Source organism: Mytilus californianus, unplaced genomic scaffold (genome assembly GCF_021869535.1).
Source record: "Mytilus californianus isolate M0D057914Y unplaced genomic scaffold, xbMytCali1.0.p SCAF_53, whole genome shotgun sequence".
Taxonomy (NCBI): Eukaryota; Metazoa; Mollusca; class Bivalvia; order Mytilida; family Mytilidae; genus Mytilus; species Mytilus californianus.
Window position 1 is genome coordinate 1088460 of NW_026262705.1, and position 9828 is coordinate 1098287.

The window sequence follows — 9828 nt, forward strand, 5'->3', positions numbered from 1 at the left end:
TTTTTTAATTTTTTTTTAGCACATTTCGATCACCAAAAGAAAGCAGTGCAACCTTAAATTTTTCAAAATCAGAAACGGATTTTCTTCATCGAGAAAATAAAACATTATTTTACACCTAGATTCGTTAAGACTAAGACTAAGACTAAGACCAAGAAAACTTTATTTTGATTCGGCATGGTTTAAACATACAAACATAAGCTCTTGAGAGCTTTTCACCGAATATATAAAACAAACACATAACATAAAAACAAATATACATACATATACAGACATAAAATAAATATGATATACATGCAAGGCAATCAAAGCATACATATATAAGCAGAACATATAAGCACACATAAAATGAATAGAATAGCCTTGCAAAGCAATCAAAATCATTAAGCACTATAAGCAACTAAAAAGTAAATGAAAATTTAAAAGCTATGTGAACAAATTAAAAAAAATACTACTTGCATGCACTACATCTACATTCTGATCCATTCCAGGTCTGAATTAAGCTTTTAAACTGGGAGAAGTTATTTTCAGTCCTGAAATGGTCAGGCAAGCTATTCCATAATGTAGGAGCTGCAAAACGAAAAGAGTGTTTGCCAAAAGAAGAAGTTCTTACCCTTGAAATATCCAAAATGTTACTATACCTGACAGAATAATTAGTTTTTTTTTTTTTTTATTTACAAGATTATTGAGACAAGAGGGAGCTAAAATGTTAAGAATTTTGAAAGTTTCCAATGCCATAGTCCTGATACGACGGATCTGTAGAGAAGACAGCTCAGCTCTCTGTAATAATCCAAATATGACCAGGTGTAATCGTCATAGACAAAACGAAGTGCTCGTTTTTGCACTTTCTCTAGTTTTTTAGTGTTAGTTTCCGAGCAAAAGTGCCATGCCAAAGGGCAGACATTAAAGTTGCTAAAAATAAATGGATGAAATATAGTAATTTTATTTAGCCAAGAAAGATATGGTCCTTAGCGTTTTAAAACACTGAGATGCTTAGCTGCCTTTCTACAGATATTTCCAATATGGATGTCAAATTTTAGTTGATAGTCAATTTCTATACCCAACAATTTAACTATTTTTTGAATTTTGAACTTCAACTGTTGGGTTCATGTCAAAAGGTTTCTTTCCAGCTACAATCACTTGAAACTTGTCAGGATTGGCTTGCATTTTATTTATTCTAAACCATTCTATCAGCTCATTTGGCTCCAGTTTTAGGGTTCATATGAGATTGTCATAATCAGGACTTGAAAAAGACAAAGTATTGTCGTCTGCATAATTATACAGCGAGCCATATTTTATAAAATAAAAAATATCATTTAAAAATACATTGAAAAGGATAGGGCCTAATATAGAGACTTGCGGTACCCTTTTATGAATGCCAGCCCAACTGCTAAGAATGCTTCCAATTTTAATTCGCTGTTTTCTACCAGTTAAATATGATTTTAGTAAATAGACTGAATGTGGCTTAATACCATATGAGAGCAATTTATCAATTAAAATTTCATGTGGAGGCAATCATGTCCCTTACGAAATGCACCTAGATATAGGTTAAAAATATTATCAAAAAAATCAGCCAGTTGGATCTCTAGTACTTTTTCGTATATTTTAGATATTAAAGATAATAAACTTACAGGTCTATAATTGGATTTTTGAAGCGCATCATTTTTCTTGAATACTGGAGTGACCTGTGCTTCTTTAAGTCTGTCAGGGAATATCCCATACTCAATTGTTGTATTTATAAGTGTTGTTATTTGAGGCCCCATGACAGACTTACTTAGCTTTACAACCTTAGCTGGAATTCCATCAGCTCCTGTAGCCTTTTTAATGTTTATTTTGTTCATGATCTTGTCAATTTTGTCAGGTGTTATTTTTTTCAAATTCAAAATTTACTTTTTGGTCTCGGTTCTTTTCAATTTCTTGAATACTTGGATGATTCTCTATTTTATATGTGATGTCATTTCCAATAGAGTCTGCTACTGTAGAGAAAAAGGTGTTAAAAGTATCTGCTACCTGTTTTGTGTCATTTAGTATGTTGTTACCTTCTGCAAGTACTATGGTTTGGTCTCCATTTTTAAATTTCTTGGAAGGGTTTTATACATTTCCAAAAATCACATGATTTTGATCCGCCTGCACATCTAGCTCTCTAATAAATAAGTAAGAGTCTTTCTTAAGTTTGTTTACCGAATTTCTTTGTTTATGGTATTTTTCCCAGGTCTTACTGTTTCGTTGTTTTGTATAATTTGTATAGAGCATATGTTTGCGATAAATAGATTTTCTTAATTCACTGTTCATGCATGGCAGTGGTTTCTTTCTGTGTGTTCTTGTCTTAATGGGTGCATGTGAGTTTAGGATGTCAGTTACCTGTTGTTCATAACTCATGTATGCCTCATTTATTTGTTGTTCATGTGTTTTAGTACTCGAGATACTTGGCACACTTGGGATGTTAATTTTACTAATATCATTGTTGAATAACTCAAGATCAAAATTTCTATACCTTCTATAAGATACATTTTTTCTCAGCTCACCTGGTAAATTTCCCTTTATGGTAGTAGATATAAGGTTATGACAATCGCTTATACCACTAGGGATATTATGCGTATTGAAACAAAGTGATTTTTTATTTTTAAGTATATTATCTACCAGTGATGGTTTACAATTTTTCATAAAGCATGTTGGTTTATCTACAAGCTGGGACATATAAAAAATCTCACATATATCATTAATTGATTTACTTTAAGTTTCATGTAATAAATCAAAATTAAGGTCACCAAAAATCATATAATTTTCATATTTTACTAGACACTGATCTAAGTTTTTTGAAAATGTATCATTAAAAAATCAGTCACTGATGGTGGTTTATACATTCCCATTATTAGCCATTTTCTGTCGTTGATGTGGACCTCAATGGAAATGTTTTCAAGGTCTTTGGACTCAATTTGTTGCTGTCTACTTGACGGGATGTCACTACTTATAAGGGCAAGCATACCTCCTCCAGACTTCGGTTCGGTCACGTCTAAAGAGTTTGTAGCCTTCAACCATAAATAAACTATCATTGAAAGTCTCATCAAGTTTCGTCTCGGCTATAAATATCAGATCTACGATTTTGTCATGTAATAGGTCTTGTATTTCATTAAGTTTTTACCTCAGGCTATTTATATTTAAGAAAGCAGCTATAAAGTTCTTGTGGTGATTACGTCTAGAATCCCTCAGTTGCTGAAACGTGTTTTTTGTGTACACCGGAAGTAGCTTCTTCTAAGTGTGTGTTTGATTGTTCATCTGAGCAAAATTCAGATTCAAATTCAAAATACGAATCTGTAAAATTAGGAAGTATACATTCGCGACAATACCAGCTATCTGTTGACTCGGACAGCCTGTTATACTCATGTTAGGGTTAAGTAGCTGGTCTAATTCATGCAGTATACTAACATATTCCAATTTGATAGTTCTACAAATATTATAAAATCTATTTATTGCATCGATAGACTCTCTTGAAAGCTAAATGACACGTTTTTCTACACGGTTTGTCAAAACCTACGGAGTAATTGTAGTACTAAAACTAATGTGATTCTTTCCCTTCTTACACCATTTTGATCAAGTGATAACGAGAAGTTTTCACAATCATTTTCGTAACTAAAGGTATTTGAACTGATATTGTATAAATTGTCTTCAAAATTGTAACATACTGTGGATTCATTATTATTCGTTGGATACCAATTTTCGTGAGTCTCGTGGGTTACAGGTGAACCACGAATTAAAATGTTCAACGAATTACAAATGTTAATTAGGCTTTGTATGCAGAGATTGGCAAAACTACGAAATCAAATATCCACGAAAATGCAAGTGTTCCTCAATCCACGAAAATTGATACCCAAGCAAAATAAATGAAACCACAGTATTCAGAGAATTATTTTGTCAAAAACTATTGTATATAATTATTATAGAATTCTGAATAGGCGGAACAGACATACAAAATGAGGGTCTTTGGATTTGGTCAAGTAGTGAGACCGAGATCACATTTTTTGACTGGGAGTCCAATCAACCAAACAATTGGGGGAGTATTGAACATTGCCTTGAATTCAACTATCTACAATTACAATGGAATGATAACAACTGCAGTTTCCTTCGTCGATTTATCTGCGAAAAGAGTAAGTTTCTTGTCATAGAAAACACATCAACTTGTTGTCGATTTAGCTTAGAGTGTAGTTCGAACCGTAAAAAAACCTAATAAATTGTGTTTACGGGTAATCGGATTGTATCATCTTTAATAAGATACAACTTTAAATGTGTTATCTCAACATTAATTTGAATCTACAACTATACTTGATCATCATCTATATTACAATTCCCCCTCCCACTTTTACGAGAAAAAAAAAGAAAAATCAGGCAATCCAAACCCCAAACCATCCTATATCTTTGCCATTTCAATATACTTCTACATCATTTTTTCTATGAAACAGTTTTATCTAAACTTTTGTAATTTGAACATATCGGACTGTTTGTTGATGTCACTTCTTTAATTACACATTTAACCAAAGGAATTGTAAAGATATTACAATATAGAAAATTATGCTTGTATTGCTTAAAGTGTTATAAAATGATTTCTTATTAACCCATTTCAGCTCACCAAAGCTTCTGCTTGAACTTTTCTCATCGGTTTGTCTTCGTGGTATAACATTTCATAAATCTCCTCATCAACTTTGCCAATATGAGAGGGTCTGGATGGGGGTCCTTCATTTCTGTATTCTTTATTTTTTTAGCCCGTTATATTCTCTGTCCATTATATTTTAGCAACTCATTATTCTCTATTCTTTATTTTTTCGTCCATTTTTCTCTATTCTTTATATTTTTGCCAATTATACTCTATTCTGTGAAAATTATGTCTGCTTCTACAATAATAAGCACAGAGGTGTAAAAATCAATTCTAAAATTTGAAAAAAAATCTTTCATGAATTAATTTTTCAAAATTAAGGAAATGATACATATTCCATCCATTAGAGCATTACAGGTGATAACCCATACTGCCTCCAACATGGCCTTCATTATCATCTAAAATAGATTGTTTAATACAAATCTCAAATAAGAAATTATGAAAAAAATAATGCAAATAATACCAAACGTAGGTAAAATGATACATTAATTATCCTCAATTAGGTTGAATTGAACAAAAAAAAAAAATACAAATTATGTGAGAGATCCATTGCTTCAATGTACCACATTTTGAGTAAACTATACATAAGTATGGTAGCCTGCGATACTTTTAATAGGATTCCTTGCGACATTTTCAATAAAAATGACTACTCTCATTCAAATATGGACGCAAACGATAAGTATACAAAATTCATGATGCTATGATTGCCAATGATACAACTATTTAACAGATTCCAACCGGCGTGCATTTACACAATTTTATGTCATCGAACGGTCTTGAACAATGAGCGAAACCCTTATCGTAAATTCTGCTATAAAGGCCCCTAATATGACATAATTTGAAGCAATTCATACGAGAAAAATTTATCGGCCTGGTTTATCACAAAACAATACTTGAAAAACAGATATGACAGATTATAAGCAACCAACGATAACCACTGATATTTAGTATACATTCTAATTGCTCTATTTGCTCTTGTTTTATTTTCTGCCATTTTAAATTTAAACTTTAATCTTAATTTTTATTATACTCAATGTTTTTTTGTTGAAGTATGTCGTTAAAATGATATTTTTATTTCCAGGCTTATTACAGTAAAGATCTGGAAGACAAAGACTGCCTTAGATAGAACATCATCATTACTTGCGCGTTAGAAAAAATGTAATATTCTGCGTATGAAAATAACATTTCAAAATCAAAATTATTATACACCAAATAATTCGATTATTATATTGCACCCTTGGCTCTTGGTTGACTTAAAGATTAAACAGCTTTTAATTTTTATGTAACCCTACAATTCATTTGAAGATGTTCAGTTAGAATATATGTAAAATTTAGTTACCAATTAATGACTTTATATTTATGAACTAACAAATAAACTCATCATAAATATCGGGCTTAAAAACTTTTTACGCCAGACGCGCGTTTCGTCTACAAAAGTCATTCTAGAATCAAAAATGTTAAAAAAAAGCCAAAAAAAGTACGAAGTTGAAGAGCATTGAGAACACATCACTTCGAAAGATTTTGCCAAAATACAGCGAAGATAATCTATTCATGGGGTAAAAAATCCTTAGAATTTCGAAAATGTCTGTTTACACTTAATTTATAATTATTACCATTTCAACAAAGTTTTGATTTTTGGACTTGTGATTCCCTCGAGGAGAAAACCTCCATCAGCAGTGACATCGATTCAGTGGTTGTTAATATACTTACCGTAGATACCAGGCTTAAAAATAAATTTTAAGCCAGACCCGCGTTTCGTCTTCAATACTCGTCACATCAATACACGAACGTGCGTAGAAGGTAATAAACCTTTTTTTAAATGAGGGCGCACTTCATATTTGCTGACAACTTCTTTGCAACACCCATTGATGTGAGACGCCAGAGGAGTGAAATAAGAGAATTTGTTTTTTTAAAATGTAAAATAGTCGGATTATATTTGACAAGGAAATCACAGCATTTCATTGCAAACAGTTTAATAGTCTCGTCTGATATTGCCTAAAAGAAAGACAATACATCATCAACACACGCGCTAATCTGTAATCAAATATTTTAATGTAATTTTACCGATTGTGACATTTTAACTGAGTGTGAATTCTTATGGCTGTTGATACATGCATAGCAGGAAACGTCTTCCCTGTCGACTCACCCGGTCTTACTCCTTCTGGAGTTCGTACGATTCCCTCAGTTTCTGGTTGTTGCCTCTTCCTAATCGATTGACGAGATTTGAAAATCGGTACACTAATGTTGCTGGAAAAAAATCATTTGTAAATAGCCTTTAAAGTATTGTTTCAATGAGGTCTTTTCGACATTATCAAATTATTGGATTTCTTTATTAAAAGAAAAATATTAGAAAACCGTCAAAACACAGCTACCGATAAACATCTTGTTTAAAAAGCCCAAATAAACCAATCCATTCTCTTTCCCCATCAATAAGTAATAGTAAAAGTTCAATGATAAGTGACTATTGATATTAAAAGACCGAACAAAAAGGGATGTTAAGATCACCGAGCACGAAGGGCGAGGTGATATTAATTTCAATATTAAATTGTCATTGAATTTTTACTGACTTACAAACCGTCAAAAACGTAACAAAAACACTAGTACACAAAAAGCACTTGCAGAAGCCTAATTCCTCTGAAATGGACGAGTTTAAATCGGATTGAACTTAAATGATAGTTAAACAGTACTCAAGACTAATATATTCAAATAACAGTTACCTAATTGCATCAAAAACGACCGATTAAATGACAGTGCGTCATTTAATTATTTGATTATTATAAATTTTGTAGCTTTAACACGCCTGGTAAACCATCACATCTCAAACAAATGGTTAAGACTGGCACTTCCTGTTGAGCTTTTCTGGTACAAAATATCAAAAATATAGACGGGGTAGGTCAACTTTTCATCAATTTTAATATTGTCAATCTATAAATATTTTGTTAAATAGGAGAATGTCATGCCATTGATAACTAAATGAGAGATTGTCTCGTTCATTATATAGACCAATGTAATCCAAAATGACATCGGAATGACTTTTCTCCCACAGGTAAATGCGGCCAACTCAGTGAGTTTTTGACGACAAAATGACAGTGAGTTCATCAATACGTAAATTATAAACGTATAATAACAGTTTTTTTTAAATTTCTTACGAATATGATATGTTATAAAATATATCAGGTTGAGATTGACTGGTATCGGTTGTGATATTCTGGAACAATGTTGAGATCTTCTGTCAAATAAAAATTCCAACTTGATATTTGTTAATCGGATACGCTCATACTTCAGTGATTCCCTATATAATCAACCATTTTTTCCCTACAACCCCCGTCCCCCCCCCTCCCCCATGGATCCGTCTATGAGTAATTAATAGCTTCTCTAAAAACATTTTGTAATTGGTCAAGAACTTATAGCTATTCTAAAAAGCTTGTAATTGGACACTAAATATATTATAGCTTTTCTTAAAAGCTTGCAATTAAACCAGTAATACCTTTCTTAAAGTTTATTATATATAAAAGCTGATTATATACAACATAGTTTAACTCCAGAGGCGGATTTAGAGGGTTTTTCAGGGGACCCGGGCAACCCCTTTTTTGGGAAAAATTTGGTTGATTATATAGGGAATCACTGAAGCATGACTGGAGCGGGCCCCCTCTTAGGCAGTCAGTGGGCCCCCCTTATGAAAATTTCTGGATCCGCCACTGAACTCTAAATTCTAATGCGGTTGCCAATAGACTATTTTCATATTACCGACTTTTGACTCCGGATTTTATAATTTGTCGACTGGTTATATTGGACATCATGGTACCAAGTCAGGTAAGAGCAAGCTAAAGAAGTAAAACCAAGCTTTCAATCGGTACAATTTTGGGGGAAAATTACCTGCTTAACATTTTTTTTTCACTACAAAATCATCGGAAAACGGTTAACTTTCCCCTCAAATTACACCGATTATATGTTTGATTTTACTTATTTTGGTTGCTCTTACTTGACCGAGTACCATGATGTCCAAGGTAACCAGTTGACAAATTATATAATCCGGAGTCAAAAGTCGGTAATATGAAAATAGTCTATTGTTTAATTTTTTCATCAAATATTTATCTTTTATTTACTTTTTGTATGTTCGTTGTGATATTGAAAAGTTTGGTCCCCTCCTATATTTGTTTCGTTCTTAAAGTTAATGTATAAAACTTCACTGGTGTCAACGTGATGATCGTAACTGCAATTACAATCATCCCAATATGGCGGACGCAAATTCAGGTAAATTTTATATGGCCGATTTCTCCACTCTAACAACTTACATTCATATTTGTATCAAGAAACATCTATATAAGCATGGTCATTGAATGTTGTCGAAACGTGGCGGAATTTGATCATTAAGGATTGCAATATTACATTTCAAACGATTCTCAACATTGTTGTTTATATACTTCCAATTGAAGTGTTGCTCTTTCGACATTGTTGTGTTTTCGGTTTGTTGTGGCTATCTTTATCATTTTTTAGAAAAGGCTCGAAATAAAGAACTTTTGTGAGCACAAACTCTCAACAGATTCCTAAGTTCAAATCTCATAACTCCTACAAAAGTCAACTGATATATATTTCATGTGGATATGCAAATTACCATCAAAAACATGAAACAACCAATACAATAAAAACAATTATTAGGCTAATGAAATGGATTCACACACCACAATAGTTCAATACTATTCAATAAACAAATTTAAAAAATGTTCTCAAAACTATCAAAAATTGTTGACCGACGCTTCAACTCAAATTTCAAAAATAATATATAATAAGAACTAAGTGTTTATCGTGTGAAAACAAATCTTGGAGTGAAGTAAAAAGGTATGTAATTTAACAGGTAAACGAAAGTGAGTAGAATTCAACTAATAATCCAATAAGAAAAGTTATGACAAAATCAGGATGACGAAAAGAATGTAGCATTTAAATAAATAAATTCCTTAGGAACAGAAAAATATTAAAATTCTAGCAAAAATATAAATTTCTTTCTCAGTAATTAATCATTTTTAATAAAATAAAAATGTCCAAATTACTATCAAAAACATGAAACAACAAATACAATAAAAACATTTATTAGGCTAATGAAATGGATTCACACAACACAATAGTTCAATACTATTCAATAAACAAATTTAAGAATAACCAATATAGAAATTCAAAAATTGTTA

General features: G+C 31.8%; 1 long non-coding RNA gene across 1 annotated transcript; it reads right to left on the reverse strand.

Moving 5' to 3' along the window:
* Nucleotides 1–2755: 2755 nt before the first annotated feature.
* On the reverse strand, nt 2756–5104 carry LOC127703881 (uncharacterized). Its single transcript, XR_007983098.1, has 2 exons — nt 4622–5104; nt 2756–3442 (listed from the first exon to the last, which is right to left on the reverse strand). It is a non-coding gene; the product is annotated as an uncharacterized LOC127703881 (long non-coding RNA).
* Nucleotides 5105–9828: the final 4724 nt, after the last annotated feature.